We start from the raw sequence: 6,000 nt of genomic DNA, 5'->3' as shown, positions 1-6,000 counted from the left end.
CTACACGTGAAAAGATGCTCAACATCACTAATCATCAGGGATATACAAATCAAACCCCCAACGAGATCTTTTTGATCTGTCAGAATGGCTGTGATCAAAAAGTCTACAAATAACAAATGTGGCTGAGGATGTGAAGAAAAGGGAACCCTTGTGCACTGTTGATGGGAATGTAAATTGGTGCAGACACTGTGGAAAACAGTATGGAGGTTTCTCAAAAAACTAAAAATAGAACTACCATATGATCCAGCAATTCCACTCCTGGGTATATATCTAGAAAAACACAAAAACACTCATTTGAAAAGATATATGCACCCCAATGTTCACAGCAACATTATTTACTATTGCCAAGATATGGAAACAACCGAAGTGTCCATCAACAAATGGATGGATAAAGAAGATGTTGTATATATACATACAATGGAATACCGCTCAGCCATAAAAAAGACTGAAATTTTGCAATTTGCAGCAACATGGATAGACTTGGAGGGCATTATGTTACGTGAAATGTCAGACAAAGATAAATACTATATGATATCACTTATATGTAGAATCTAAAGAATACAACAAACTAGTGAATATAACAAAAAAGAAGCAGACTCTCAGATATAGAGAACAAACTAGTGGTTACCAGTAGCATGGGGAGGAGGGGTTATATAGAGGTAGAGGAATGGGAGGTACAAACTACTGGGTGTAAGACAGGTTCAAGGATGTACTGTACAACACGGGGAATACAGCCAATACTTTGTAATAACTGCAAATGGAAAGTAACCTTTAAAAATTGTATAAAAGTTTAAAACAAATTTTTTTGAAAATCTGCATGTGGAACAATCCTCACTGAAAACTAACTGGAAACTGGCAGAAGGACCCCTGTACCACCAAGCCTGTAAGACAGGTACAATATGTAATCAGGTAAAGGAAGAGAAGTGATCAGGTCAGGATCTGTGACCCCAGGAGGCAACTCAGAGGAAAAGGGAGATTACATGGGTGGACACCCACCCTGGGGAGTGAGGGTGTGAGCCACTTACTGGGCACCACAGCCCAGAGGTCTGACGTGGGGAAGATGAGCCCCCCTGGCTGGTTGGAGAGCTTCTGGGACTAAGAGGAAGGCTGTGGGAAGCCTGGACTCTGCTTGTGAGGAGCCCCAGAGCACTGGCTGGCCCCCGAGGACTGCTCTAGTGCATGTCCAGTGTCCCGCAACTGCCCCCCCCAGGCAACCCAGCATGAGCGGAGTGAACACTCCAGCCATGCTTACTCCATGTCACAGCTCTGCACTGGACCGAGGGCTGCCACTACCAAGGAGAGAGCTTGGTCAGGCACTCGGAGCCGGGGCTGCACCTGAGCAGGGCGAAGGCAACAACTGCTGGCACCTGCAGAGGTGGCACATCGGAGGCAGCTGAGACCTCTGTCTGTGGCCGACCCTCCACAGCCCATACCCTGTCACGAGCAGAGAGCCTGCGTGTCCCCCTCTTGCTTCAGCACCGCTCCACCGTGGGGCGAGGGTCCCAGTGCTGGGAGAGAGAAAGCACACACCTAAAGAGAACAGAGCCGACCCTGGGCTCAGAGCTTCTGCCCCAGAAACTTGGGATCTGACCCCCTCACAGGGCATTGTCAGCCACTGAGTAGAGGGGAACCCCACCTCACACACGGCAATGGCTCTAGCCCCTCCATCTCCAGCGTGCCAAGGCTAAATCAGGAAGAAACAGACAATTTGAACAGACCAATCACTAGGAATGAAATTGAATCTGTAATTTTAAAAACTCCCAGCAAACAAAAGTCTAGAGCCAGATGGCTTCAAAGGAGAATTCTACCAAACATAAAAAAGTGATAATAAACTATCCTTCTTGAACTGTTCCAAAAAACTGAAGAGGGTACAACACTCCCAAATTCATTTTACAAGGCCACCATTACCATGATACCAAAAACAAAGACACTATAAAAATAAAATTACAGGTCAATATCTTTGATGAATATAGATTTGAAAATGCTCAACAAAATATTAGCAAACTGACTCCAACAATACATAAAAAAGGATCATACACCATATTCAAGTGGGATGTATTCCAGGGACTCAAGGATTATGGTTCGATATTCGCAAATCAAGCAATGCGATACACCACATTAACAAAAGGAAGGATTAAAAGCACCTGATCAAAAAAAGAAGAAAAAACATATGATCATCTCAATAGATGCAGAAAACAGCATTTGACAAAATTCAACACCCAGTCATGCTAACAACTCTCATCTAAGTGGATATAGAGAGAACATATCTCAACATAATAAAGGCCGTTCATGACAAACCCACAGCTAACATCATACTCAACAGTGAAAAGCTGAAAGCCTTCCCTCTAAATTCAGGAACAAGACAAAGATGCCCACCCTCGCGACTTTATTCAACATAGTATCTGAAGTCCTAGCCGCCCACAGCAATCAGACAAGAAAATGGAATAAAAGGCATCCAGATTGGAAGGGAAGAGGTAGAACTGGCACTATTTGCAGATGACATGATACTATATATAGAAAACCCTAAAGTCTCCACCCCAAAACTATTAGAACAAATAAATGAATTCAGCAAAGTTTCAGGACACAAGAGTAATATACAGAAATCTGCTGCATTTCTTTACACTAACAATTAACTATCCTAAAGTAAAAAAAAAAAAAAAAATCTCGTTCAAAAAGAATAAAATACCTAGAAATAAACTTAACCAAGGAGGTAAAAGACCTATATTTTGAAAGCTATGAAACACTGATGAAGGCAATTGAAGATGATACAAAGAAAGGAAAAGATATCCCACCGTAGGGCTTCCCTGGTGGCACAGTGTTGAGAGTCCGCCTGCCGATGCAGGGGACACGGGTTCGTGCCCCGGTCCGGGAAGACCCCACATGCCGCGGAGCGGCTGAGCCCGTGAGCCATGGCCGCTGAGCCTGCGCGTCCGGAGCCTGTGCTCCGCAACGGGAGAGGCCACAGCAGTGAGAGGCCCGCATACCAAAAAAAAAAAAAAAAAGATATCCCGCCGTGTTCTTGGTTTGGAAGAATTAATATTGTTAAGATATGCATAACACCCACAGCAATCTACAGACTTAATGCAATCCCTATCAAAATACCTGTGACATTTTTCACAGAAATAGAACAAATAATCCTAAATTTTATATGGAACCATAAAAGTGCAGTATGTGCAGTGCAGTACATGCAGACTGGAGCTGAGAACCATCCCTAGACCTTGTGATTTTGCCAACAGAACTCTTCATGCATTCTCATGACAGTCCTGGGCTGAGCTCTTCCTGAAGGAGGCCTAGAGAAAGCAAGCGAGGTGCAGATTCTGGAGCTAGACTGCTGGAGTTAGAATCACAACTCTCCAATTTGTAAGCTGTGAACATGAACAAGACCCTTAACCTCCCCAAGCCTCAGTATTCTCAGCTGTTAAAACAATGACTAACAGGGAGTTCCCTGGCGGCCTAGTGGTTAGGATTCAGGGCTTTCACTGCTATGGCCCAGGTTCAATCCCTGGTGGGGGAACGGAGATCCCGCAGGCCGCACGGTGCAGCCAAAAAATACATACATAAATTTTTTAAAATAATAATAATGATGACTAACCATGGTATGTACATCATAGGCATATTGGAAAGTTTAAGTAAGATAAGCCAATGTGTTAAAGTAATTAAACAAGGAGCCCATTAGACTGGGGCGGCTTTGATGCCTCGGTAGCCTACGTCAGCAAACCGAAACCTAGACCAGAGTAAACGTGCTCGAAAACGAAACTTAAGAACAGCTAACCATAAACATGCAACTAGACTTTCCCAAATAAGGCAACCCTTTAAACTACAGCCAATCAAATAATTCCCTTGCTTTCTTCTGTGTCTCCCCTATAAACACCTTTCCCCAGCTCCTGTCGGCAGAGTGCTTCTATCCACTTTTGGTTTGGTGCTGTCAGCTTCGAATCAATGTTTGCTCAAACAAACTGTTCCCAATTTTAATGTATTTTAGCTTATCTTTAAACACCTGTTAGCCATATACCATTGCCTGGACATAGTAAATGTGGGGGAAAAAAAGAAAACTAATTTTTAGACTACAGTTGACCTCTAAACAACACGGTCTGAACTGCATGGCTCCATTTATACACAGATTTGTTTTCCGATACATAAATACACAATCCGGCACTATCCAGTCTGTGGTTGGTTGAATCCAGGGATGCCAAACCATGGCAATGGGGGGCTGACTACAACGTTATAGGTGGATTTTTGACTGCGTGGGGGTCCCTCACCTTGTTCAAGGGTGGAATATATAAAAACTGAAATCTACTACATAGGTACATATGTGCGTGTATGTGTATACATACACATATATTTAATTTATATAAATATTTATACATATTGCATTTCTACAATAAACTCAATTGCTTCGGTGCCCCAGCATGACAGAGATTTATTTCCATTTTTCTTACTAGAACAGTCTGATGTTTGCAGAGAGGAAGCATCTGTTTTCTCCTGAGTATAAGTAAAATGAAATTCCTTGTAGCAATCTGGACAAGATATTTTATCAGGGCTTACAGAGTCCTTGCAATGATCCCCAACAATGGTTTTAACAGCATTATATCAGGCATGGTGGTCTCACCACATTTCCTCATAATGTCTTTTGTATCCTGAGAACCAATTGAAGGCAAATTAACAACATAATCTGCATGGAGAAAAACTTAAGCCAACAAAGATTAAAAGTCAAATGGGATGTCCAACCATGACTATCTCTCCATTGTTGAAGGATGCAAAATTATTGAGGACCAAAGGATAAAAATTAAAAATAAATGAATTCTGAATTTCTAAATCCAGGTTACAGGGACAGAGAAAAGTAAGGTTGGCCTACCCATCTGTGATATTATCAGAGGAATTAAGAAGTACCAAGGAACTTGGACTGTCTCGCAGTTTGACTCGCTCATCTCTTCTCACCTATGTTCATACTGAATACATGTGAATGAATATGTATTCATAGTCACTGAATAAACATTAATATATATTTGAACCCCCATCCAAGAAAATCATCAAATCCAAGATAATTTCCAGAGACTGTTGGCTAAACCTTAAATAAAAGGAAAAGATACTTCACCATGGCAGCAAGTGACAACAGGGCACCATCTCATCAGAACTGACTCTCATTTCTACTAACTCCATAGTCCTGAGGTTGAAGACACATTCAAGGGAGTCCTTCTTTCTTTAGCACACAGAATGCTTAATATTGTCAGAACCCTCTCTGCTCTTAGACAGGTAACCCTCAGTGATATACCGACCAATACAAAATGTAAAGGTTTTAGGAGACCCTGGCATATTTTTTTCTTGTAATTGAGGAGGCTTTACAGTCACAAGGTAAGGAAGCTAGCCGTGGGGCTAAAGATAAAGTTATTGAGTTTATAACTGATTTTCAGGCTATACAATAATCATAAAAGATCTTGGCAGCTTTAAGACATACCTGTAATTGTGCTTTGGCCAAGGGTATTAGCGGCACTTAGGCAACTTCTTTATAAAAGAAAAGTCAGTTCCTCTTTCTGAATGTTTTGATCACTGGCTATCTTTCACTAAATATTTACATCCCAAACCTGACTTTTAACTTCCAAAATGCCAAGATAAATTTTCCTGGAATAAATTACATTTCACGAGGTTCAGGAGCTGCAGGAACAGGTGCTCTCCAGGTACTTTAATGCCGAAGTCATAATGGTTGCATAACAGGGTGATCTCTACTTTCAGCTAATTCAAGATTACAACGTTGGCTTGAGTTCGCTGTTTTCCCACCTTCCCAGATCTGCCTCTTGTCTATCTTCTAGCTGCTGCTACCCCTACTTCTTTACACATCTCTTCATAAACACTGTTTTAACTACTGTCCGCATCCAATAGAAAGCTAATGCCAGGTATAACCTGAAAGCTAAACTCACCTCAGCAGGTAGATCAAAAGGTCATTCCGGTGTCTTGCTAAATAGTCTCTTCATTAATTTCCTTCTTTGACTACTTAACGTTTAA

Source organism: Globicephala melas, chromosome 8 (genome assembly GCF_963455315.2).
Source record: "Globicephala melas chromosome 8, mGloMel1.2, whole genome shotgun sequence".
In the NCBI taxonomy this organism is placed as follows: domain Eukaryota; kingdom Metazoa; phylum Chordata; class Mammalia; order Artiodactyla; family Delphinidae; genus Globicephala; species Globicephala melas.
The sequence above is the reverse complement of the archived record's forward strand: the minus strand, read 5'-3'. Positions refer to the sequence as shown.